General features: G+C 36.0%; 2 long non-coding RNA genes across 2 annotated transcripts in view; one reads left to right on the top strand and one right to left on the bottom strand.

Moving 5' to 3' along the window:
* Positions 1 to 21455, bottom strand: part of LOC307181320 — a 103539-nt gene extending 82084 nt beyond the window's left edge. The window contains exon 1 of the long non-coding RNA XR_013826442.1: positions 21318 to 21455. This is a non-coding gene — a long non-coding RNA (uncharacterized lncRNA). The remainder of the gene's footprint in view (positions 1 to 21317) is intronic.
* Positions 21456 to 21638: 183 nt separating this feature from the next.
* LOC307182655 overlaps positions 21639 to 27755 on the top strand; it is a 240048-nt gene continuing 233931 nt past the window's right edge. Inside the window, exon 1 of the long non-coding RNA XR_013827226.1 lies at positions 21639 to 21773. This is a non-coding gene — a long non-coding RNA (uncharacterized lncRNA). The remainder of the gene's footprint in view (positions 21774 to 27755) is intronic.

The raw sequence follows: 27755 nt of genomic DNA on the forward strand, positions 1-27755 counted from the left end.
TAATGCTTATAGTGAGAAAAAGGTATTTTATGTATAGTGCCTTGTGTTTTTCAAATGAAAGTTATATACAATTCAAATAAAGAAATAAGAAATCAATAGATATGTAGATGCAACACGTATGACAATCTGAAAATCTGAGACGCACAGTAAGCAAAACGCACTCCACCCACATTATGGCAGTATCCCTGGAAGGCAAAGAAAAAAGTGTTAACAAGGATAGTTAGAATGAGTTGAATATAGTTAGAAACTAAGATAGGTGGTCACGCAATAGATGACAAAAGTCTTCTAATGAAGTTAAAGCATATTGAGGGAAATTCTAGAAGTGTGAAAACTGAAAGGCCATTTTTATCAAGTTATGAGTGATAAACTGACAATGTTAAACTATAGAACAATTAAAACAAACTCTGTTCCAAAGTTCAATATATACAATAGAATAAAAACTTTTCAGTAACCAAAGATAAGAAATCAGAAAAGTATTTTCAATCTAGAGTTAATTGGTTTTGTAAGAAATTGAAAAGATTTAAGTAGGGCTAGTTAATTTTAGTTGAGTGACTTCTAGAAGGCTTAAAGTTTAAATATTTACAAACTTAAAGTGAAACAGTGGAAACCTAATGTAAGAAAAAAATATAAAAATTATGTATACACATATATATGTATATATACATATATATACACATATATATGTATATGTATACATACACACACACAGAGGAGAGAGGAGTGAAACAGAATAAAATATACAATGCAACTAATGTGTTGTTCCATAGTCTAAAAATTTTACATAGAATTCAATCAACAACATAACCAGTCTACCAGAATATAAAATGAATGCTACCCCTTTGGATGTAGTCAACTAGGACACTATAATTATTCCAGTTACACTGTCAGTGTTTTGTATTAAAATAACAATCTCCTCTTTCCTGGGATAGCTGGTTAGTGTCAAACTATTTCCATTGAGGGTGGGTTTGGATTTTGGAAACAACGAAATTAAGAGCAAAGTCAGCTGAAGGCAACTAGCCAACATGTCTTTGGAAATCATCTAGCCAACCTCCACTTGGAAGAATGGAAAGAACTCTAGAGTTTAGGGTTTAGTTAGAATACTTGATTGCAAGCACAGAAGCAGAGCGTAAAGTGACTGGAAGAGCTAAGAGAATTTTTTAGAAAGAGAGTGGAGCACATCAAAGACTCAAAGGAATAGCTACTAGAATCAAGTCAACTCTGGGGACTTCTGAGTTTACAATGGGACCTCTATACTAGTTATCTTCATTTTCTGACTTTTTCCATGTAGTGGAGAGGGCTACAGGCAGTTTTGTGATAGTGACTTTATCGCTTCAAAGTTAAAGTAAGGAAAGGGCACTCTTACCTATTAGCTATAGCAAAAAAAAATCAGTGGGGAAGGAACACCTACTGGGTCTGTCTGGATCAATGTCTATTTTTGAACCAATTTTGGGGGTGAGAATGTGATCTTTTGATTATTTCAATTCATTGTGTTCTTACCCAATAAGCTACAATTTTAGCTTTAGGATGTTACTAGGAGAGGGAGAAGAGGTTTGACCAGACAAAAACAACAGCAACCACAATCATGTATGTCAACATATCTCACATAAGACAACTAGTGGTTAGCTGGAAATGCTTGGATAATCTTAACAGCATGTCCAAAACCAAGTTCATAATTTTCTTCTCTCCCCTTTCCATACAGATACATCATCTCCCAATATCATCTACAGAAATCTCTCAAACAAAAAACCTAAACCTTAGCAAGTTATTTAATCTTGTTGAGCTTCAGTTTTCCTATATGCAAAATGGGAAAAATAACAGTCTCCCATTAATAAGGGCTATAGTAGATTGAGTTAAATGGATGAAAAGCATCTAGTTGAATGTCTGCCATAAAATAAGAATTAATTAAAATTTAGTTCTCTTCTACTCCTCTCTCCACTTAAACAAAGTGAATACTTTTTAATAGGATATAGAAAAATCCTTCCACTGCTTGATTGTTTTCTGCCCTTTCCAGATTAAACTTTCTCTACTCCCTTGAACTTATTTGGAACTACCCACAGTTCTCCTAAACGCAGCATGCTTCCACATCTTGGTAGGTGCTGTCATCTCTGTCTGGAAAGTTATCCTTGCCAGACTCTTCTATCCTCCTCCTATCCTTATCCATTGGCAAACTTTTATTTAACAGAGCTCAAATAGCATGTTTTATACGAAGCATTCTCTGCCTCATCTAATCAGAGTCAGAATCCCCTTGCTTTTTATTTCCCTAGTACTATGAGCATGCTATTATTAATGGCTCTTACTATTTTCTGCATTATTATTGTTTGTTCATTACTTAGCTTCCAACATAAAACTGTGAGCTTCCTGAAGGACAATAATATATGCCAAGGACTTCCCTGGTGGAGCAGTGGTTAAGAATCCATTGCAGGGGACACGGGTTCAACCCCTGGCCCTGGAAGCTCCCACATGCCACGGAGCAACTAAGCCTGTGTGCCACAACTATTGAGCCTGTTCTCTAGAGCCCGCAAGCCACAACTGCCGAGCCTGCACGCCTACAGCCTGTGCTCCACAAGAGAAGCCACTGCGTTGAGAAGCCCGCACACTGCAACTAAGAGTAGCCCACGCTCGCCGCAACTAGAGAAAGCCCGCGCACAGCAATGAAGACCCAACACAGCCAAAAATAAAAGCAAATAAATAAATAAATTTATATAAAAAAATACTATATACCAAGTGTGGTATCCCATGCTGGGAGTGCCAAGACGTCGTGCAGCATGAGACACAGCTCTTGGCATACGCTAGCTGCCCAATAAATGTTTGATGAATGCATGAAATTTACATGCATGTCATTGATTATGTGGATTTAAGTATAAAACGGCGCACTGGTTCATAAAAAATATATACTATGTTAAAATTAGTCAATTTTTCCTTCTATTAAAGTGTATAGATGTACTGTTTCTATTATTTGCTGGATTTTGCTCTTGCAGAGTTCATTGGTATCCATGTTATCATCTCATTCACCAATATATAGATGGCTAAGGAAGGCCTGGGTATAGAGCCCAATAACATACTGCAGGAGATACTTGTTCCTAGTTAGGGATTCACTTACTTCATTTTCATTTTACCCAAATTTCTCCATCGTTTTATCAAGGCTGGTACAGCAGAGAGTGTCTAGCACCTTGCTGAAATTCAACTTTCGTCAATTAACCTAGTACGTACGCCTAACAGGAAAGGAAATGAGACTTTTTGGACAGAATTTGTTCTAAGTTAACTACCTCTGACTACTAGTACATGATTGTTTAGAAACTCTATGCTTTATAAAATTCAGAATTTACCTGTGATTGATATCAAATTAGTAGGTCAATACTCTGTCACTCACACTGTCTTTGTTACTGAGAAAATGTTGATAATCTTGCCCAGCGTCAGTTTTCTGGAACTTCCTTATTTTTAGCGGTGATTCAAAGAGTCCCAACATTTGCTCAGCAATCTCTCTGCAAAGTGTTTTCATGATAGTAAGTGGTAAAAAGCTTCTGTGACTGGCAATTACAGAAGATAATTCTTAAAATATTTTGAGTAATGTTCCCTCTGTTGAGTGATATTGCCTCTCCCTGGAGTAATCAGACGGCCTCCCAAGGTGAGCACTTTAAAAGACAATATTTATCTGGAACCTAAATTGATGCATTTATTTATTAAAAAGACAAGCTTTGCATCTCCACATTTAAGAGTTAAATTTAGTATTCCTTTTCTCAGAGCTGGACAGTACCTTAACAATCAACTCTCTAATTTTATGGATCAAGAATATTATACTCTAAGAGATGAAGTAAATTGTTGATGATCACATATCTCATTAGTAGTAGAACTAAGACTGCATGCCTGATCTCCTAATTCTCACCTGTATCAGAGACTGTCCATGTGAAATCCACATGTGAGTTTAGAGAAACTTCTGAGCTAACTATATTATATGGAAAATGTTGTTTACATGGCAATTCTTACTGTTGAGTGACTTACAACTTTCATTATATTCTCAAAGCAGTTCATGAACCAAAAATGTTAAGAACCATTGATCTAGGTCAAACTGATAACTACAATTTCAACATTAAATGAAACAGTAAAGTATAAAGGAAATTTAAATATGAATCTTAGAAATGTTTTCTTATTCTTATGAACTATGGAGAAAAACAAAACCAGAAAAAAAATGTTTTAAGTTTTCACTATATTAGCATTAGGTCATACTCTTAAAATCTTATGCATTCATCAGAATTGCTCCTGAATATAATGATAGCCTAATCATCACTAGAGTGCAAGTTGGTTTATGAGGATTTGCATATTTGTTTTGTAAATGTTTCATGGGTGAAATTATTAATTAGCATCTAATTAATATTTGTGTTGCTGAGAACATATTTTTTTAAACCCCAGAATCAAGAAAATAGAGAATAATTAATAATTGCTGATCTCTTCTTTAAAATTCCACATTGCTAAACTCAGCAACACAGAGAAGAGATTAATAAAAATAACCTGAAGTAACTTAATCTCATCCTTTTTATTTTGCCGAGTTACTGAGATTATTTAACTATATCTTTATCCATTCTAAAGCATTATTAAATAAATATTTTGTAAGCATTTAATAATCTTGGGAAAGAGAATCATTGTTAGTACTTGAGAATTACACTGAAGAATTTCCCCAAAATGTTGGCATGATGAAAAATGTAATTTTAACTATAAAAACAACACCTAGGTGAAATATGTCCAGCCCCCAAAGCATGGAGTTAAAAGAGTATAATGCAAAATACGTGTTATTTTCAACCAGATGATCTGGGGTAGTTCTAGACTGGTAATACAGGAGTTTGCTTGGAGCTATACTATATGGGCTTAGATTCCGAAAAGCCTATGCTTGAACCCTGACCTCCATCACTTACTATCTGTGCAAAATAGAGCAACTGACTTACCTCTATATTTCTTAGTTTTCCCAACCAAAAACAGGGAATGATAATATTAAATGAAATAATCCCTGACAATTATGAAGCACTCAGTACGCATCTTTAACAGGCAAGCCATTAGTATTAAGGTGTGGTCCAGATAAGAGTATTACGGGTAAAAAGATGGAAATGAATATAGCCACAGAAGATAAACAGAAGAGTACACAGACAAGGGTGAGCAAGTAAAGAATGTTACCATTACACAGTTTACACTGTCCAGAGGGGAGAAGGAATCTTGATCAAAAGAGTTGTTCTCATTCAGTGGCCACATTAGAAAAGCTTCTCTAGCTATCCTCACTGATAACTTTGGGTGAGATCCTCTCTAATTTCTTCTGATTATAATTTGGTTCTCAGAAAGTTGACTCCATTGGAAGAAAAGATGCTAGTTATTTGGATATGAATAGTCTGGACTTTGGGACAGGTGTCATTTCTCATTGCAAACCAATGCATTGGCATTTTGAGGTCAGTGTCAGTCTCTGGTCACCCTTGGAATCTAACAAGAGCAAGCCTTACCTGTAATCCCAGTAAGGGGCTATTTAGCTCCAAGGGGTCATTCCTTAATCCAAAGTATCTGACATTTTAATGTTCAAACAAATCACCTGGCAACCTTGAGAACATGCAGATTCTGATTCAGTAAATCTAGTTGAGGACTCAGATTCCGCATTTCTAAGAAACTCCCAGGTGAGACCCTTGCTGATGGAGCATGAGCCTTTGAATAACCAAGGCCTTAAACAGGTGATTCTAAATTAGAGTCGCCTGAACAACTCCTAAACTACATATTCTGGGAATTACCTTTTACCTGCTATGCTGAAATCAACTAGGGTGGGGACAGTTTTAAACAGTACACAGTGATTCTAATGGACAGCCAGAGTCAGGATTCATTGTCTTATGTGGCTTCCCTAATAGACCTCCTTCAAAATTCTACAAATATAACAAAAAAACTGAACACATTGTACCATATCATTGTTAAGTACTTGAGATATTATTCTGGGATCTTTTCATAAGAATATAAAAATATATGACTCTTACTGAGAAACATATTAGGATCTATTCAAAAGGATGCTTTCTTTTTTCTTCCACTCTGTGGTTTGCCATTTATTTTTATAGTTCAAGGGTTTTTTAGACCCTGAGGTATGGAAATAGAGGGAAAGTAAAATGGTGATAAAAAGTAGGAAAAAATTAATATAAATGAATATATATTGAAAAGAGCAGTGATATGGAATTATAGTGATAAATTATTTGTTAATTTCTAGTGTTTATTAATTGGAAACCTCTATGTTAGGGGTTAAAAAGGTAGCCTGGGCTTCCCTGTTGGCACAGTGGCTGAGAGTCCACCTGCCGATGCAGGGGACACGGGTTCGTGCCCTGGTCCAGGAGGATCCCACATGCCGCGGAGCGGCTAGGCCCGTGAGCCGTGGCCGCTGAGCCTGCGCGTCCGGAGCCTGTGCTCCGTAACAGGAGAGGCCACAACAGTAAGAGGCCCGCGTACCGCAAAAAAAACCCCAAAAAACTGGTAGCCTTTAGGCCCAAATTTAAACTGCAAGTTTGGTTTTGTTTGGAGTAAATATTGTGGTTGTTGTATTGTTTGTTTGATATGCTCTTTGGATTTGAATACTACATTTCAGCAGAGCATACATTCAGACACAGATCCGACTACGTATTATACACTTACTTGTGTTTCCGTCTGTCCTATATGCATTTAAGTTTTTATTCCATATATAATTTTTTATGCAAGCAAACACTGCATTTTCTTGTCATATTAGCCAGACGAAGAGATAATTTATAGTAATAAAAAAATGAACATGCACAAAAAGGTAATTATAATCCTATAGGTTAATACAAATATTTAGTTGTATATTTTTTAAAACCTTTGTTTGGGGATCTAAATTAAAATAAGCCACATGAATTACACTCGAAGGGAAATGATCATGCTTCAGAGTCCTGAATAATGTATACATGTTCAAATACATTTGTTATAGCATAAATGTGTTAAAATTCAAGTATTGAAACACAACATTCTTCTGCAAACCAAGGTTTGCAAAAACATTGGTTTGTCAACTGTCATATACAATCAGTTGTCATTTAACTTTCTTTAAGATGAGTCATATTTAATGAACCAACCCTGAAATACTCACTTAATTATGCCTGAACTTTCTCCCATACAACCTAACCTCCTAGAAAACAATGCATCAAGATCTAAAAGCTTCCTTTTTGCTCAAAATAAACATCAGTTAAAACTTATGTACTAATTAGACCTCATGATTGTGTCATAAAGTCAGTCTTAGGTATTTTTTTGAAAAGGTAGAAAGGCAAAATCTGATATTACTTTCCAAGCTACATGTGTTCTTCAGAATATCTGAACTTGTCATTTTCCAAACTTGTCATTTTCAAGGTAACTTGCTGCCTTGAAAAAATATGATTTTGGTGAAATTACAGTTCTTTGTTTGGTGTTTACAGCTCAGACTAGGACTTTTTTTTTTAGCTCATTGTTATTATTATTAATGAAATGTGTCATTTCAAGAAGCTTTTGAAAATTGCATATAAACTTTGTTTAGTTTATGATGAAATGATAGTTATAACAACTCATACAACCTTCCGCTGACAAGAAAATTGTGCACAAAAATTCCCAAACTACAATGTCAGCCTCCTGAAAATGTTTTGTATGTAAACCTGAAATATTGAGAGATGTTGCTTATAATATATGCAGAATAAAAGCATTCTTAATTTTTAGAATGACAAGACTTTTAAGTTAAACCATGTCACATTTATGACAAGAGAAAAACTACTTATTTTGGCAGCTTGTGACTTAATGAAGCATTTAAGTATCAATACAAGGCTTCATTAAATGGAAACATATGGTAAACCATATCATTATTTAGTTATTCAAATGTTGAAGAACTGTTAGAGTTTAACAATGTAAATAATACCTAGTAAATGTATCACTTCATTGTGAAGTTTCAGAAAATATTTTAGTAGATCATTATACATCTTGCCACTGTATTTATAATAACAATTAATTTTAGTGGTCATCATATCTCATTCAAAAAAGTAAGATGTGAAAAATAGATTTAAAAAAGAGAAAGAGCTTCAGCAGAAAGTGGGTCTCCTGGACTTCCTTTACTTGGAATAAATCTCATACTTTGATCAAATTTATCATTGGTAAAATTACAAATCTCAAATTCAGGAGAAAAATCCTTACATCTCTAGACTCTGCTCTAAATGGCTTTTCATGAATTAATATATATATTAGAATATCAGAGAAGGTATGCCTTATAGTTTCATACTAAGAACACACACTTTAGCTCTACTGTGATATTGTGATTTATAAAATATATATATATATTTGGTCATTCAGATGACCAAAATATATATCTCATATATACTTGTCCAGAGTTCCTGGCTCACAGCTCCTAAAACCCTTGAAATTTCCTGTGATAAGGTATAAAATTGTTTTTGGTTATATTAATGAGGTAACTTTTGGACCTCCCTCTCTCCCCGGCAACACACTCCTAGGATGGGGCTAGTTGCCAGGAGAACCAACCGCGTGATTGGAGGGTTGGAACTTTCAGTCCCATTCCCTGATTTCCAGGGAAGAGATAGGGCCTGGATGTTGAATCAATTGCCAATGGCATATAATCTAATCAATCATGACTATGTAATGAAGCCTCCATTAAAAAATCCTAAAGGACGAGGTTCAGAGAGCTTCTGAGTAGGTGAACACTTGGATATGCTGGGAGGGTTGCACCCTGGAGAGGGTGGGGAAGCTCCATGCCCCTTCCCCATACCCTGCCATATGCATGCACTTCCTCCTTCTGGCTGTTCCTGAGTTATATCCATATACAATAAAACAGTAATCTAGTAAGTAAAATGTTTCTCAGTTCTGTGAGCTGCTCTAACAAATTAATAAAATCTGAGGAGGGAGAGATGGGGAGTTCTGATTTATAGTCAGAAGTACAGGTAATAACCTGGACTTGCGATTGACTTCTAAGGTGGGGGGAGGTGGGGTCAGTCTTGTGGGACTGAGCCCTCAGCTTGTGGAATCTGATGCTATCTCTGGGTAGGTAGTGTCAGAACTGAACTGAATTCTTGGACACTCTTCTGGTGTCTGAGAATTGCTTGGTGTTGTGAGGGAAGTATCCCATCCCCCCACATACACATACCCACACTGGAATTGGGTCCAGGAACCCTAAAGATCTTCCTACTCAACAACTGTCCAATTATAAATCTCACATCATGGTTCTTCAAAGAGAGATGTGGGTAGTCCAATCAATAATAAATAATTTAGTTATTTAGGGACATTTGAATAGCTCTGATATATGTGCTCTATTCCAGTTTTTATCATTCTCATGGGCACCACACTTTCCAAAACCTAATTAAAATATTTCTTAAATGTTTTGCTTTGCTCAAGGTAAACTCTTTAGATACACTCTGAAATGCCTGTAATTGCCAGATTTTTTTATATCTAGTAAAACAAAATGTCAACAAAAGTTCTTTGTTACTCTATAAACACATTAAATCTAATTAAGCAAAGCTTTATGATATAGTCACTAATATAGCTGAGTTGTTTTTAGACAATTTATATAAAAAATTAAAGAAAGCTTGGCGGGAGTCCAGAAGCAAATTATTATACTCTACTTAGTGTCACTGAAAACAGGAAAATTTTATTTTATATTGCATCCTTCCCCGTACAAATTATTTTAAAGCACCTTAGAAAATAACTGTAAATAAATCAACGAAAATAGTAAATAATAGAAAACAAGAGAGAAACAAAGTTGAAACAGTATGATTAAATGAAGAAACATTTTCAGCTAAGAATTGAAATTAGAATGAAAGCAGTGATGTTTATAATGAGATATAGGATAGCTGCTCTTTGCAGTCAGACTCATGATAGCCCTGGAGTATAATCTGGGACCAGAGGTGATTAAGAATGACATTAATAGAGCCTAAAAGAGTCTATCACTACTAAAATTGAGTGGGTCCATCCACAGCCTGCAGACCCATTTTCATTTCGCAACACAAGGATATAGAAATAGATATATACACATATACATATTAAATGAAAAGGCTGTAATGGAAAAATGAATATCAAATTTAATAGTTGCTTAAAAATAATCATCCCTTTTTCAACTTTTGGTTAAATCAATATGCAGAAAATTTTAATGCATACTGTTGCCTTCCTCAGCATATCCCAACTCTTTATTTATAATCAAATGGATATGCAAGGATGACTGATGAAGGGTTGTTTGAGATGATGAACTGTTTGTCTGACTAGTAACAAAGCATAGTGTAATGATTAAGAATATGGTTTGAAATGAGTCTAGCCTTGATTTGAGCTGTACCTACGCCACTTAGATGTGCAGCTTTCGATATTTTTATTAATAGTGCAAGCCTTAATTTCCCCATCTCTAGTATGAAAATAATAGTATCTACCTCACAGGTTTATTGATATTATATTAGAATTAAATAATGCATGCAAAAGATTTAGTGGAATACTACTCAAAATTTTTCTGTAGAGATCTGCCTTCAAATGAGGTTTCACATGATCCAGAAACCCCAAAGGTTTAAAGAATCATTTGTAAAAGAACACCACCACAGGTATCTTGGGGAGTTTACCAGAGCAAAACACAAATGCAAAATTCCATTAATACGTGGAATATCCACATATTCCATGGATACGTTCACAACTCAGCCTGTGAGGGAGCCTCACATTTAAAGGCAGAAACAAATCAGAAAACAACTTATCCTGAGTAAGGAGCAATGTCAAGTACACACATACACAAAATGGGATCAGAGACCAAGAATTTCATATGCCTCAGCAATCTGATGAAGATTATAAAATATTTTTTTGCAATTATGAAAGATTTTAAAGAGGAATAGAAACCTTAATAAAAGAACAGACACTATGAAAAAGAACAGGGTCATCTGAAAAAAAAAGTAATTTGAAAAGCAAGAAATATAGCAATTAAAATGTAAATTAGAAAAAGATGTGTTATAGAGAATATCTGACACAGCTGAAGAGCTAATTAGTGAATTGGAAAATGTTTCTGAAGAAATTAACCAAATGCAACAGAGATAGGTGAGGTTATAGAAAGTATAAAAGAGAGGTTAAGAGACAGGGATGATAGAAGGAAAAGTTTCAACATATATGATCTAGGAGGACAGTAGAAGACAGAGAAATAATGACAAGACAATGGCTGAGAATTCTTCAGATGTGATAAAAGACAGGAATCCTCAGGTTCAGGAAGGACAAAAAGTCTTCAGAAGGATTAATTAAGACATATTTACAGAGTTGACCCTTGAACAACAAAGGTTTGTGCAGATTCACTTATACACCCATTTTTTTTTCAATAAATACAAACAGCAATACACGATGCATGGTTGGTTGAATCTGCAGATGCAGAACTACGGATACACAGGGCTAACTATGCCGCTTGAGCATCTGGGGATTTCGGTATCCTAGGCTGGTACTGGACCCAATCCACCATGGATAATGAGGGACTCCATTTACTAAATTCAAAAATAGAGGTAAGATCTTAAGTACCGAAGATAAAGGACAGATCTTAAAATCAATCAGATTAGAAGGCAGATTGCTTACAAAGTAAGACCATTAGACAAAAAACAGACTGGCCAACAAAAATAGATAGACAGATAGATAGATAGACAGATAGACATATAGATAGATAATGGCAAAAAACTCAAAATCTTTAAATGGCTAAGAGAACAGCAGTGATAGCAACTCAAAATAGTTTGCTACTAGTAGATGCATGCTATATGACCTCTTAAACAATAATTCAAGAGGGAAAGTAAATCCAGAAGTAGAAATCAGAATTAAAAAAACAGTAGAAAATTTATCATGTAGGTAAATCTAAAGAAGTATTGACTTTATTAAATAATAATAGTAACAACAATGCCCAATTTAAGGGGCATGAAACAAAGTAGAACTAAAATATAGGGTGATAAAAACTTGCAGAAAAGTAGAGCAATGATTGCAGATAAAATGTTGTAAGTTTATATTACTTTTGGCATAAGGATATAGAGATTGATTAACTTCAGATTTCTTGTTTCAAGAATTCTGTAAAAATTGAGATTATCCCTAAAAAAATCTAATGAAAGTAGACTGAAGAATATGAAATACATTGGTTATGTAAAAAAAAAAATGTTTAACAAAACTAAAATCTGTTTACTTAAAGGGTATCAAAGTAGACATATCTCTGGCTAGAATGATCCAAAAAAATGAACAAATAAGGAATATTAGGGGAGTCCTGCCTCTGGCATTGTTGGATAGACCTCCTTAACCAACTCTCACAATTAGGGCCACCAGGAAAGCTGAGGTCGATATAAGAAATTCTGCTGGAAAGTATTTGGAGAGGTAGGTAATAAGAGAGTAAAGAATTTCTGGGCCTTGATGGAGTTGGGACAAGGACAGAAACTCGATGAGATGAGCCCAGGGTTTACGGTTACTTTTTTCCTAAGAGAATTTGCTAATTGAGGAGGTAGCAGCTCAGAGCCTGAACAGCACTTTTGGTGACATTAAGAGGGGACGAGAAAAGACACTGGGGTTGAGACTGTGGGGCAAGGAAGAGTTTCTGCTAACACACCTTTATCTTCACTTTGGATGGACACCATAAAGATGTATTCTAGGAGTAAAACAGTCTAAAATCAAGATGTAGCTGGGGCTGGTTTCTGCTGAGGCCTCTTAGGAATAATCTGTTCCATGCATCTCTCCTAGCTTCTGATAACTGCAGGCAACCTTTGTCGTTCTTCGGCTTGTAAATGCATCACTCCAATCTCTGCCTACATCTTGACCTGGCATTCTCCCTGTTTGTCTCTTCTCGTGGCTGTGTACAGTATGGCCAAGTACACTATGGGTATAGAATAGACAAATGCAGGAATATCTCAGAGATATTGTGTGTTTGGTTCCAGATCACCACAATAAAGTGAATATTGCAATAAAGTCACACAAACTTTTTGGTTTCCCAGTGCACACGAAAGTTATGTTTACTCTATACTGTTAGTCTATTAAATGTGTAATTGCATTGTCTAAAAATCACTGTACATACCTTAATTTAACATAAACTTTATTACTGAAAAAAATGGCTAACCATGATCTGAGCCTTCAGTGAGTCATAATCTATTTGCTGGTGGAGAGTTTGAAATATTGCGAGTATTACCAAAATGTGGCACAGAGAAAAATGGAGCTAACAGACTTGCTGGATGCAGGATTGCCACAAACCTTCAATTTGTAAACAAACAAAGAAAAAACAAAACAACAACAAGAAGAAAACTCCTCAATATCTGTGATGTACAATAAAGCAAACCACAATAAAATGAGGTATGCCTCTAGATCAATTAAACAAAACAGAGAGCCTTAAAGTATACTTACATTTCTATAATCAACTGAATTTTCACCAAGGTGCTAAAGCAACGCAATGAGAAAAAGGAAAGCGTTTTCCATCAAAATACTGGAGAAATTAGATACCCACATGAAAAAAATAAACCTCAATCATTATTTTACACCACACACAAAAATTAATTTGAGGTAGATTCTGAAAAATAAAAGCTAGACCAAAAATGTTTCTAGAAGAAAACATGGGGAAATATCGTTCTAACTTGGGATAAGTAATACTTTGAGATAGCACAGAGAAAGCATTGATTATAAAAGAAAAGGAGTTGACAGATTGGATATTATGGGTTGAATTGTATCCCCCTAAAAATATATTTCATTGACATCCTAACCCCCACTACCTTATAATGTGACCTTATTTGGAAATAACTGCAGATTTAAGATGAGGTCATACTACAATAGCATGGACCCCTAAGACAGTATGACTGGCGTCCTAATAAGATGACAACCATGAGACGAGGCAAACACAGGGAGAATGCCATGTGAAGATGGAGGCAGAGATTCAAGTGACGCATTTACAAGCCAATGATTGCCAAGGATTGCCAGCAGTCACCAGGAGCTAGGAGAGGTGCATGGAACAGATCTCCCTAAGAGTCCTCAGAAAGAACCAATTGTACCAACATCTTTATTTTGGATTTTCATTCTCAAGACTACAAAATTATAAATTCTTATTATTTTAGACCCCTGGTTTGTGATACTTTTTTATGGCAACCCTGGGAAACTAACACATTAGACTTGAAATTAAAAACTTCTGCTCACCAAAATCCACCATTTAAGAAAATTAACAGGACACTCACAAACTGGGAGAAATATTTGCAGAACGAGTACCTATCAAAGGGTTATAGACAGGATATAAAATGAATTCTCAGAACTGAATAATAAAAAGACAAACCACCCAGTTAAAAAAGCAAAAGATTTGAACAGACACTTTGCAAAGGAAGATATACAAGTGCCCTATAAGCATATGAAAAAATATATCCAACATTTAGTAGCCATCAAGAAAATACTTATTACAACCATAATAAGATAGAACTACACACCCACTGAACGGCAAAAACTAATAAGAATGACAACATCTAATGTTGATGAGGACATGGAGTAACCAGAACTCTCATTTTTTTCTTGGTAGGTATGTAAAATGATACATTTTGTAAAGTTTAACAGCTACTTATAAAGTTAAGTAAATACCTCTGTTAATCCAACAATTCCACTCTTAGATATAACTCAAAAGAATGGAAAATATATATCCTCAAAGAGAGTTGTTCATGAATGTTTACTGCTGCTTTATTCGTGATAGCAAAAAGTTGCACAGTCCAAAGTCGATCAGATGGAGAATGGATAAAGAAGTGGTGGCATACTCATACAGTGTAACACTATTCAAGAAGAAAAAGAAACAAACTATGGTTATGTTAAACAACACGGCTGAATCTCAGAAACATTATGCAGAGTGAATGAAGTCTTGCATAAGAGTATATACTGTATGATTCCATTTATATGAAATTCTAGAAAATGCTAAAATAATCCATGGTGAAAAAAAATCAGAAGAGCGTTTGTCTCTGGGAGGGTTGACTGAAAAGGGACAGGAGAGAACTTTCTGGGCTGATAATAATACCTTATATACTGATAGGGATTTGGGTTCCTAGGTGTATGCATTGGTCAAAACTCACAGAATGGTACAATTTTTGCATTTCAATGTGTGTAAATGTCATCTTGAAAAACAGCAGATCAGTATTGAACTCTAGTTGACATGCACATTGAAGTTTTAGAAGTACAATTTACTTTGAGATTCACAACAGCAGTTAAGAGAGATCGATGAATGGATAGAGATTTGAATATATGGATATATGATGCAATAAATATAGCATAATTTAACCGTATTCACTGTACTATTCTTTCAACTTTTAGGTATGTTTGAAAATTTTCACGATGAAGCATTCTGGATGGGGATAATGGATGCTAATTATAACAGGAACCAATGTGTAAGAAATCCAGGAGGCAAATATAACAAAAGATATGCTAGAAATATATAAAGACAAATATAGAACTGTGATTGTAAAAACAGAGATGGCATTACAAATCAGTGACAAAAAGATGGATCAGTCAATAAATGGTGCCCGGCCAGTTGGCTATCCATGTGGAAAAAGACATCTCATACCTCACTCAAAAATAAAATTCAGATGGATAAAAGATCTAGATGTAAAAGCAAAACTGCATTACTTTTAGGAAAAAAATAGAATATTTTATATTAAATCTTGGGATTGGCAAGGATTTTCTAAAATAGCCACAAAACCCAAAAGTCATAAAAGAAATAATTTCACATTAAAATTAAGATAATTTCTATATGGCAAAGGCCATCATAAGAGTGAAAAGACCAGCCACAAGCTGAAAGTTATATTTTTAACACATATAACTGACCAACTGCTATATCCAACATAAGAGAAAATTCTCACAAATTAAAAAGAACAGCCCAGTCAAAAAATGGACATCAGGAAATTCACAGAAGCAGACTAGAACATGGCAAAAAAAACATGAAAATATGCTAAGCCTCACTACTATTTGGAAAAGTGGTAAATCAGATGAGCTTAGGCGATCATGAACAATTAACATCCTATCACGTGAACTGTGCATAAGACATTGGGAAAATGGATCTCTTATATGTACTAATAGAAAAGATCAGAATAGTCAAATATGTACATACCCTAGACCCAGCAACCAGTAGTACTAGGTATCTTCTCTTGAGAAACTCTCACATGCATGTACATAAAGACAAATCCAATGGTGTTCCCTGCAGCCCTGTTTGTAACATGATAAAAAGAAATGACTTGGCTTCCCTGGTGGCACAGTGGTTAAGAATCCGCCTGCCAATGCAGGGGACGCGGGTTCGAGCCCTGGTCCGGGAAGATCCCACATGCCGCAGAGCAACTAAGCCCGTGCGCCACAACTACTGTGACTGCACTCTAGAGCCCGCGAGCCACAACTACTGAGCCCATGCACCCTAGAGCCCGTACTCTGCAACAAGAGAAGCCACTGCAGTGAGAAGCCTGCGCTCCACAATGAAGAGTAGCCCCTGCTCAACGCAACTAGAGAAAGCCTGCACACAGCAACGAAGACCCAACACAGCCAAAAAAAGAAAAAAAAGCTTACAAAGATGTCTCATTATACTTAGAATAATAAAACTCAAGCTCCCTAACAATAAAAAAAAAAGACTTTACTGTCCTAGATTTATGTATACAATGAAATAGTTAAATCTAGAAGTTTAGATGAATGAACTCTATCTATACACAGCAACATGAATACACCTCAAAAATGTGATGTAAATGAAGAATAAAATTTCAAAATTTCAAATTCAGAATGATACCAGTTATGAATAATATTAAACACAAAAACAAAATCTATGAGTTAGAAATACATACATGGATGGAAAATATTTTTTAAACATGTTTTGGAGTGATATTAGTTTTAAGACAATTATTTGTCTCTTGGGAGAGAGGGAAAGGGACAGAATGGGAGATATGAAGCTATAAATTTGTGTGTCCCTTTATCTCCTTTTTTTTTAAGAGCTGAAGTAAATATCACCAATATGGCAAAATGTTAATATAGATATCTGTTGTGCAACTGTCAGTTGTTTTTGTTTTTGTTTGAAATATTTCAGAGTAAAATTTAAAATATTTGAAAAGGAAGAACATTTCTTTCACAGTTTATTTGGCTACTTTAAAGAGAAATAATAAACAGCTTTGAATGGCTGTATATTAAATATTAATATATTTATTACATATTTAATTATTTATATTCTTGAAAGGAACTATTCATATTCTTTCGAGATACTGTCTATAATACCTTCATCAAGGTTATTTGCCGTTTGAGGATCACTTCTATAAGATGCTGGAAATGACAGTAAAAAACAATCAAAGTTCAAGCAATAGGAAAATTGGACAGCTTGGAAAGATGCAGCAAAAGGCAAAACCCTCTCTGACAAAGCGCAATTATTCCATTCCCTGTAAGTCCAACCAGAGATGGAGAAAATTCGCTATGTTTATCCTGTACATTTCTTATTCAATATTGTTTTAGTTTTTGTTTTGTATCATAAATGGCAGCTTAGACAGATGGCCCACAAGTAATATTTAAGGCTCCTGATGTGAATTATCATCAGAATTATAAACTTTCAGTTCTCTACTCATCAAATTCATGTGTTATTAGTTTGTAAATACTGGTTTTGTCGATAAATTTTTTTAATGCCAACCAATGTTGTTTCAGTTTTGGAAAGTTTCAAATGTAGATTCCACTATGTAATCATAGAATAAAAGTCATTATTTAGAACTAATAATAGTTCTCATATTCTCATAGACTTTCTGAGTGTCAGTCACTATGCTTTAATGATATTTCTTTTCCTTACAATACTGAATAATAATTTTGTAGTTGAGGATGTTGAGGATATTAATCAGTATTGCCCAGGGCACATCACTAGTATATAGGGTTTTATCTATTCAGATCCAGGGAGTGAGTGTTACAATATATGGCTGTATTCAGTAATGAGTTGGTTTTGTTTGTTGAACAGATAGAAAGATGAGTGGAGGGTTGATGGATAGATGGATAGAGGGATGGATGAATATATAGCTTCAAACCATGGCTCTGTTTACTGCACCACATTGTTTTTCTCATAATTAGCTCTCATAATGAGCATGAGTATATTGGTGACTTGTTATCTATCTAAAAGGCTAATTGAATCATGAGAAGTACATTTTTAATCAGATTTCTAAACTGTATGAGAATCTCAGTGGGTAAACTGACACATCTATATACCTCAAACTGAAAATGTTCCTGTCAACTTATTGCTCAGTTAATTCCATCTAAAACTAAACATAAGATTCCCACTTATTTCCCAAATAAGGCATGTAACTCTTAGTGTGTATATCTTGTTTTACTCCATAGGTGGTTTTTCTTTTGATAGTATCTGGCTAAATATCATATACATATGATACATATAGTTGCTTAATATGTTTTTTAATTGATTTACTGAAAATTAGATGAATATGTAGCAAGACGTTCATCTCCAACTTATACTATTTACTCAATGTATTTATTCATTCACTTATTGAACAAATATATATTAAACATCAAGTGTATTATGTAGAATATGGTGGAGATCCAAAAGATACCATTTTTTACCCACAAAACTTAAGGGCTAGTGAGGGAACCAAACAAAAAAGTTGACAAAGAAAGAAAGCAATTAATAATTACAAATAATGCTAAGTTCCATGAAGAAAATAAACATTGTGGAATGATATATAATAAAATAAGAGTATGCTTACTCAGATAAGGCAGTTAGGGAAGGCTTTTCTGAGGATGTGTCACTGAGACTGATGGAAGTTTAGTAACCGCACCCACCTAGTTAGCAATAAAATACGGAACTAATGTCAATAGGGAAGATGTTTAATAAACTGAGAGATGGAGTTTCATAGACTTATTGATGGAGATTTTACAGGTTGTTCTTAACCAAGAGTCTGTAAGAGTCCTGCCAAAGTGCCACGTCCACATAACAAGCCAGAGACAGTGGGAGCTCTAGCCAAATGTGTTGCAAGATCATATTATGGAGAAGAATAAAAATCCTTGTAAGTATAATTTAAAATCCTTGTAAGTGTAACTGTGAATTGAGCAACTGCAGATAGATTAAAATATTTATACAACTAATATAAAAACCACATGTACATCATTATTTTGTATACCTGAAATATGTTATATAGCAATTGTATCTCAATTTTAAAAAAGGAAAAAATAAAAAACCCATCTTATAAAAAGAAAAAACAAATATGATATAGCATACAGTGAGGCCTGTGCAGGAGGTATGTGAAACACAGAAGAGGAGCAGCGAAAGACGAACCCCAAAACGAAAATAAGAATAGGAGGAATTGACCTGAAAGTGATTGAGAGCCATTCCCGTAGTTTAATCTAATGAGGAGAAACTTAAATTTAATTCTAGAACATTATATTGCTTGCATTAACTTCTAGTTGCAACTTTGTGAATACACTGTCTTTGATTTACTTGGCCTCAAATGTATTCATGGGTTTGTATTTCAGGGACACAGAATTGGTGTGTTAATTAGGTTGTTTTGTTGACTTTCGGAGTCCTAAATTAACCTGTAAGGTTTTCATATAATGAAATAGTTGAAGACCTCTAGGTGAAATGGCCATGCTGATTCTAATAATCATTTCTTTTCTAGATTCTCATGGTAATAATCTAGGAAATAAAATGTTTAAAATGTGTACCATTATTGTGCAATTTTTAAAAAGTGTAGAATGTGACGCACAAACTAGAAATTCTAGTAAGTTGTAGTACAGCAAGAAGGAAGAGACGAGAGACTAACCCTCAGCTCTATCTCCTAAAAAATCAGCACAGCATCAGTTAAGACACGACTGGGGCAAAAGACTTAAAGTGACCTCTAATGAGAAAAGTGAGGACTGAGGGCAAGGGCAGGTTATGGATAGACTGAGTAGTACTAAAAATTATACCTTTCCCAACCAGAGACCAAAATATTCAATGCATCCACACAGAGCAGTCTCAGGATTCTCACAAAGGAGAAATGGGGAAAAACCTGCATTGTGGGGCCCTCCATCTGATATAGCAGGATACTTTGGTGGGCATAATGCCAGGAAGCAGGACAGATACAACCATACTTTGTAAATTGTGTGGAGTTTAAGGCAAATTGGAAACTAGATATGAACCTCAACTTGTAGTTACCTATTGAACAAGATACATTCCATGTAGAAACACTCGAAACTTCTGATGCTTCTGTTCTTTTTGAAAAGCTATCATGATGACATTCATCGGACCACACTTTTCCAGTACATGGTGTCATCCGGATCAATCCTCTTTGATCACTCTTAACTGTCTGTCCCTTCAGTCTTGGTGTCCTCTCTTACAACCTCATCTCTTCTTGTTCCCCACATTCTTCTGGGTGAAGAATAGCCACATGGTTTCAACTGTTCTACATATAGAAATCTAGATGTCTTTCTGGAGCCACGGCATGTCTATGTGCACACACACACGCACACAAACACACCCCTGAATATCAATAGGTCTGAATATGAAATTCCTCCATCTCCATCCTATTCCCACTCACCTACATCTTGAATGCTACCTTTTATTCTGAATTATTCCAAATAGTATACACTTTGGCCTCTGGGCTTTGAACATATTTTTTCTCACTACTTAACTCAAAGCTTCCTCTGCCCTCTGTCCTCAGATTTTTCTCATCCCTAAGTATTTAGCTTAGGTATCACCTCCCCAAGAGACCTCCTCTTGCATCTCCTTCTGCCAAAGCAGATGTTTTGTATGCCTCCATTGGTAAGCAGACTACCTGCCATTATGCACCACTTACAATTATTATCATTGCTTTAAATGCTTTCCCCCTGCAAGAATGAGTTCCATGAGCACTGTAATGCTGTCTGGCAGTTCACAGTTGTGTCATCAGTGCCCAACATATTTCTTGTTTTGTTGAAGGTTCTCAATAAATATTTGTTGGGTGAATGAAGAAATAGAAAACAAAAGAAAATCACAATGAAACCTTCAAGAAAAATTTAGAAGATGACAGTCATAAACAAACATATCAATTATGGCAATAAATATAAATTAAAATCCTCCACAAAATGATTGACTCTTAGGTTAGACTAAAAAATAAATTCTAACTCCTGTTGTATAATCTACACCTAAAATAAGGTAACAACACAATTAAAACTAATTGATGAGCAAAAATACTTATCATGAAAAATAAAGAAAGAACGTAAAATGATATTAGCATTAGGAAAAATAATAATTTAAGAAAAAGAGTATTAAATAGAACGGTAAAGTTTTCATAAGTTATAATCTACAATGACTATACAGCTACATTAATATTTGCATTCCAAATTAATATCAACAAAATATTTTTAAAATTTATCAGGTTACCAACCCTTTGTCGGGCCCCAACAACGGTCTTCCTGCAGGGTGCCCGGTGTTGTGAGCCAAAGGAGACCACGTTTGGTTCAGAAGCAAAGGAGAGCTTTATTCTTCGGTGAAAGAAAGGAGAGGTGCGAGCCCAAGCTCTGCAGCACACTCTCTAGCCGAAAGGCTGTGGGTGGGGCTACTTGATCGAGTTCTCTTCAGTGCGGGAGGAGGCGAAGTTCTCGCGGTCGGTCAGGTTGACACATGCTCAGAGAGCCGTGCGGTGTATCGTCTCTGCGCATGACCTTCCACCGCCATCTTGAGTTGCCGCGTCAGAGGCAGCGCTTCCGAGCTGAGGTGTCAGCGCTGCCGTTTCTCGCTAGGCGTTCTGTTCTGAAGTGCCCGGTGCGAGGCCTCTGCATGAAGCAAGCGCCCTGGGAACAAGTGAAACTAGTCGAAGCACAAAGGAAAAGAAAAAAAAGAGGTTAGACTTTATTTTATTACCCAGATTCTATTTTTATTTGCTGAGAACTGTTAATGGGCTTTGCTGGTGACAAAATCTCTCCGGGAGCCAGACCTGGAGTCTCCAATATTCTGGCCCTCATTCCTCCTTGAAATGTAAATTCCTAGGGAGATAGTGCACCTTAGGGGATGTACTTTGGACTGTAACTATTTGGTCCTCCTGAGGAGATGAAACATGAATCCTTTCAGATGAGAGCGGTTAACTAGATGAATGGTTGTAGATCTAAATCTCATACTGCTTGAAGTCTTAGAGGCCTAGGGCTTTTTACAGGACCACTGAGAAATCCTAGGAAATTTTATTTCCCAATTCCACCCCTTGTTCCTGAAAGAGTTTTAGCCCCTGGGGTATTTTACCAAGTGTATGCCACGACATCAGCTACTCTCTCTCACCAGCCAAACCAAGATTGAAATCAGCTGGCACCAAATCCTCTTGGCTTCTCTTAGGCAACATATAATCAGAGCTATAATCAACAGGACCCTTAGCAAAAGATGAGATGAACCTGGAGTGTCGGTCTCAATTGAACACTCCCAAATCTCAGATTCAGGTATCTGAGGCCCCCAAACCATTAGGGACTATCTTGGGAAGCCAGGTAGCTTCCTCCTTGTGTTTCTGTGTTAACCTCTTCTACCTGGCCCAAGGCACTGTAGGGAAGCAAAATTTGCCACCCCAAAATGTGTCTCTTTGGCGTGAGAATAATTTTAAGCTTATTATTTTTAAGAAATGGAAAACTCAGGAAGTCTTTTTACCACACTCTTAACTGTCTAAGGAATTAAGATAAAGAGCTTGAGCCAACAATAGCACTATTACCAGAGATATCTGCAAAGAATATGGACTAGGTGTGGTAAGGAGAACTCCAGATATTTGCAGGACTATCAGTCATTTGCTTTTCCATCTCCATGTGAATTGCCTTCTTCCACTTTGAAGTCCCAAACCACTACCCCCAACACTCTCATTTGTCTTTAGCTGAGGATGGTATTTAAGGTGAAAGCTTCAGCCATTTTGATGAGTTATTCCGTTTTTCTGGGTCTCTTCCATGTGTACATGTTATTAAACTTTGTTTAATATTAAAGTTTAAAATATTAAACTTTGTTTTTCTCCTGTTAAAAAATAAGTAAAAAAAATGTATCAATAGGTGGAAAGACATTTTTAGAAGAGATTGTAAGTTTGCACGCAGGTGTATATGTTATATAAATTAGGCAGGGTATATAAAACAATGTTATATATGAATATATATAATTTAGTGTAACAGAAAAACTACACTTTTTAATGCAGCCACAGTTACTTATTAAAATAATCATATTTTAAGCAACAAATATAATTTTAATACATTAAGAAGATAGATGATAAATGGTCACATTTTTAAGAAATAAAAAGGAGATTGTGATATAATAGCAAAAGTTTAATTAAAGTAAGGTCAACTTGGAAATCAACAATCATTATTATAATTCTTGAATCAAATGATAAATTAAAATTGCAAAGTGAATATTTCAAAAATAAGGGCAATGAGGAAAGTACACATCAGAACTGTTATCTGAAAACTGGGTTTACCTCTTAGTGGGTGTCGAGCCAATAGACAACCAAGCCAAAGATCAGGAGAAGGAAGGATTTATTATTACTTGCAGCAAGTAAGGAGAACACATGGATCTTTCCCAAAGCAGTGTCTCCCTGAACAGCAAAACTGGGGAGGTTTTAACCTAAGGTTTTAAGCCCATATTCATGATGGGGCTTGAGCTGGAGAATTCAGTGTAGAATTGGGGCAAAGGTCAACAGAGTTCAAGTCTTAGTTGACTGAAGTCCAGAGGATCAGCATCATCATTTCCATCCTCCACCTGAGTGGTGCCTTTGTTCCTGCAGAACTCAAAGATATATTATTATGTATATCCCTTGAGGAAGAACTAGGACTCTGCTTTATCACTGCACTATTGTTTTTCTGTTCCTGCATTCCTCTATTCCCTTAAGATCATTAATTACTGAGACCTGTTTAAGGGCAAGCCTTGTGGCCAGGCTTAGATCACAAAAATGGCTTAGGCCAGAATTGATTCTCTTATGTTAAGAAAGCCATTCCTTGTTCTCTTTCTCTGGGGATACCCTAACCTATTGGCTTATAAAAGTAGTAAGAGATAATTAAAGCTGTAAGCAGAGGCAAATTCACAGCCCAAAATGCTTTCAATGTTAGGCAAAAAATAATATAAATAAGTTAAAATTTTATTTCAAGATTTCAGATATCAAAACATGTTGATAGGAATATTAAGGAAAAAATTAATAAAGACAAAACCAGAAATAATAAAGTAAAAAATAGAATTGATAAATATATTTAAGAACTGATTTGAAAACAGCGTAGATAGAACAACTTTAAATAGGCAAAGCAAGAAAATTTAAAGAGAGAAATACAAATTCAAAAGAATTTAAGTGAGATGTAACAATCACAGCCACAGAGAGGATTAATATGCTAAGTGAAACTGTGATGGTAAATTTGAGCATGTAGATGAAAGAGAAAACCATCTGGAAAAACATGATGTGCTAAAATTTATAAAAGTAGAAAATCTGAAGAAGTTAAAACCATACAAGGCATCAAATGTATTATTTCCTTTTTCAAAGGTATGAGATAGATAATTTTACAAGTGAAATTTTTCACCTTTCTCATTTTCAAAGATGAGATTATTGCTATGCCTGTCTATAAAATGTTTCAGAACATATAACGTTTGCAAATCTTTCTAAATAAACTAAAGCTAACATATTACTATATCAAAGTCAGTATTAGCACAAAGAAAACTACCTTCTAAAATCATCCATGAATAAATAGAAATAACAAAGTAATATCAAATTAAACCTATTGCTTTTTAGAAAATTAATTCAATAAACAGAAGGTGTTAGTTTTACAACTGCAGTTCAGTACTAGGAAATATGTTAATAATATTATTTTTCAGTATATCAAAGAAGATGTAATAGGATCACCTCAATCTATGACAAAAAGGAATTTGGACTTTTTCCTAAACTTTTTTAGAAGAGCAGTTTGATGGAAAAATTATAAAAATGCATATCTATCTAAATTCAACAGTTAAAATTGTGGTGAATTTTGAAAACACTTTTCTCATTTAGAAAAGTGAGGAAAAGATGAGAATGAGGCAACTGCCACCATTATTTAAAATTCTTCGCAGTCTAGCCAAAGCAATGGCAGGTACTCACATGCAGGCGCGTGTACACACACACACACACACACACACACACAAACACAAACACACGCACACACAAACCTAAATAAGAAATGAACAAAACCACTCATACCAAGACACATTATTAAAGCCTAGAACACTAAAGATAAGGAGACATAATTAGACTAAAAGTAGGAGGTGGAGAGAGTTACAGATTACCTATAAAGGATTAATAATTTTAGGCTGGTATGAAGCTTCTCATGACAATGCCACCTGCTAACAGACGTTAAAACTTTTGAAGATTAGAGAAAGAATTGTTTGTTTGTTTTGTTTTGTTTTTTTGTGGTACGTGGGCCTCTCACTGTTGTGGCCTCTCCCATTGAGGAGCACAGGCTCCGGACGCGCAGGCTTAGCAGCCATGGCTCACAGGCCCAGCCGCTCCGCGGCATGTGGGATCTTCCCAGACCGGGGCACGAACCCGTGTCCTCTGCATCGGCAGGTGGACTCTCAACCACTACGCCACCAGGGAAGCCCGAGAGAATTGTTTTTAATCTTAAGTTTTCTACCCAACCAAACTGGCAACCAAGATGAAAGAAAAGTTAAATCATTTTCAGATCCATCGTGACGTCAAAATTCAATTGTATATATCCATTTAGAGAGGAAAAGCAACAAAGTAAAAAACTGGATAGAAGAGTCCCAAAAGCAATGGTGACTACACTTGTGGATCTTAATGCTCCTCCCTTGCCCTAGAGAATCTTCTCTTTTTCTCCCTTTCTGCAGTCCCAGCAAGCTGCAAACCTTCTGAAAAAAATGCCTCTGCACCTCTAGGTCTTGTGGAGGTTGGTGTCTTCAGTGGAGTCTCCTATTGTAGGGGGACCTTCAAGGTGGCTGAGGAGTAATGTGTAGAGATCATCTTCCTCCCCACAAATACATCAAAAATACATCTACATGTGGAATAACTCCTACAGAACATCTACTGAACACTGGCAGAAGACCTCAGACCTCCCAAAAGGCAAGAAAATCCCCACGTACCTGGCCGTGTGGCTGACAGGGTCTTGGTGCTCGGGCCTGGTGTCAGGCCTGAGCCTCCGAGGTGGGAAAGCCGAGTTCAGGACATTGGACCACCAGAGACCTCCCAGCCCCATGTAATATCAATCAGTGACAGTTCTCCCAGAGATCTCCATCTGAATGTTAAGACCCAGCTCCACCCAAAGGCCAGCAAGCTCCAATGTTGGATGCCCCATGCCAAACAAGTAGCAAGACAGGAATACGACACCACCCATTAGCAGAGAGGCTGCCTAAAATCATACTAAGTTCACAGACAACTCAAAACACACCATCTGACCTGGCCCTGCCCACCAGAAAGACAAGATCCAGCCCCACCCACCAGAACACAGGCACCAGTCCCCTCCACCAGGAAGTCTACACAAGCCACTGAACCAACCTTACCCATGGGAGCAGACACCAAAAACAATGGGAATATGAACCTGCAGCCTGTGAAAAGGAGACCCCCAAACAAAGTAAGTTAAACAAAATGAGAAGACAGAGAAATATGCAGCAGATGAAGGAGCAAGGTAAAAACCCACCAGACCAAACAAATGAAGAGGAAGTAGGCAGTCTACCTGAAAAAGAATTCAGAATAATGATAGTAAAGATGATCCAAAATCTTGGAAATAGAATGGGGAAAATACTAGAAACATTTAACAAGGAACTAGAAGAACTAAAGAGCAAACAAACAATGATGAACAACAAAATAAATGAAATTAAAAATACTCTAGAAGGAACCAGTAGCAGAATAACTGAGGCAGAAGAACAGATAAGTGACCTGGAAGATAAAATAGTGGAAATAACTACCACAGAGCAGAATAAAGAAAAAAGAATGAAGAATTGAGGGCATTCTCAGAGACGTATGGGGCAACATTTAATGCACCAACATTCGAATTATGGGGGTCCCAGAAGAAGAAGAGAAAAAGTAAGGGTCTGAGAAAATATTTGAAGAGATTATAGTCGAAAACTTCCCTAACATGGGAAAGGAAATAGTCATTCAAGTCCAAGAAGTGCAGAGAGTCCCATACAGGATAAACCCAAGGAGAAACACACCAAGACACATATTAGTCAAACTATCAAAAATTAAATAAAAAGAAAAAATATTAAAAGCTTCAAGGGAAAAGCAACAAATAACATAAAAGGGAATCCCCACAAGGTTAAGAGCTGATCTTTCAGCAGAAACAACAAGTGAGAAGGGAGTGACAAGACATATTTACAGTGATAAAAGAGAAAAACCTACAACCAAGATTACGTTACCCAGGAAGGATCTCATTCAGATTCGAAGATGAAATTAAAACTTTTACAAACAAGTAAAAGTTAACACCACTTGTTTAACACCACTAGTTAAGCACCACTAAACCAGCCTTAAAACAAATGCTAAAGGAAATTCTCTAGGCAGGAAACACAAGAAAAGGAAAAGACCTACAGAAACAAACCCAAAACAATTAAGAAAATGGTAATAGGAACGTACATATCGAAAATTACCTTAAGTGTAAATGGATTAAATGCTACAACCAAAGGACATAGACTGGCTGAATGGATACTAAAAAAAGACCCAGGGCTTCCCTGGTGGTGCAGTGGTTGAGAGTCCGCCTGCCAATGCAGGGCATACGGGTTCGTGCCCCGGTCCGGGAAGATCCCACATGCTGCGGAGCGACTAGGCCCGTGAGCCATGGCTGCTGAGCCTGCGTGTCCGGAGCCTGTGCTCCACAACGGGAGAGGCCACAACAGTGAGAGGCCCACG

This window comes from Stenella coeruleoalba (genome assembly GCF_951394435.1).
Source record: "Stenella coeruleoalba genome assembly, chromosome: 2".
NCBI lineage: Eukaryota > Metazoa > Chordata > Mammalia > Artiodactyla > Delphinidae > Stenella > Stenella coeruleoalba.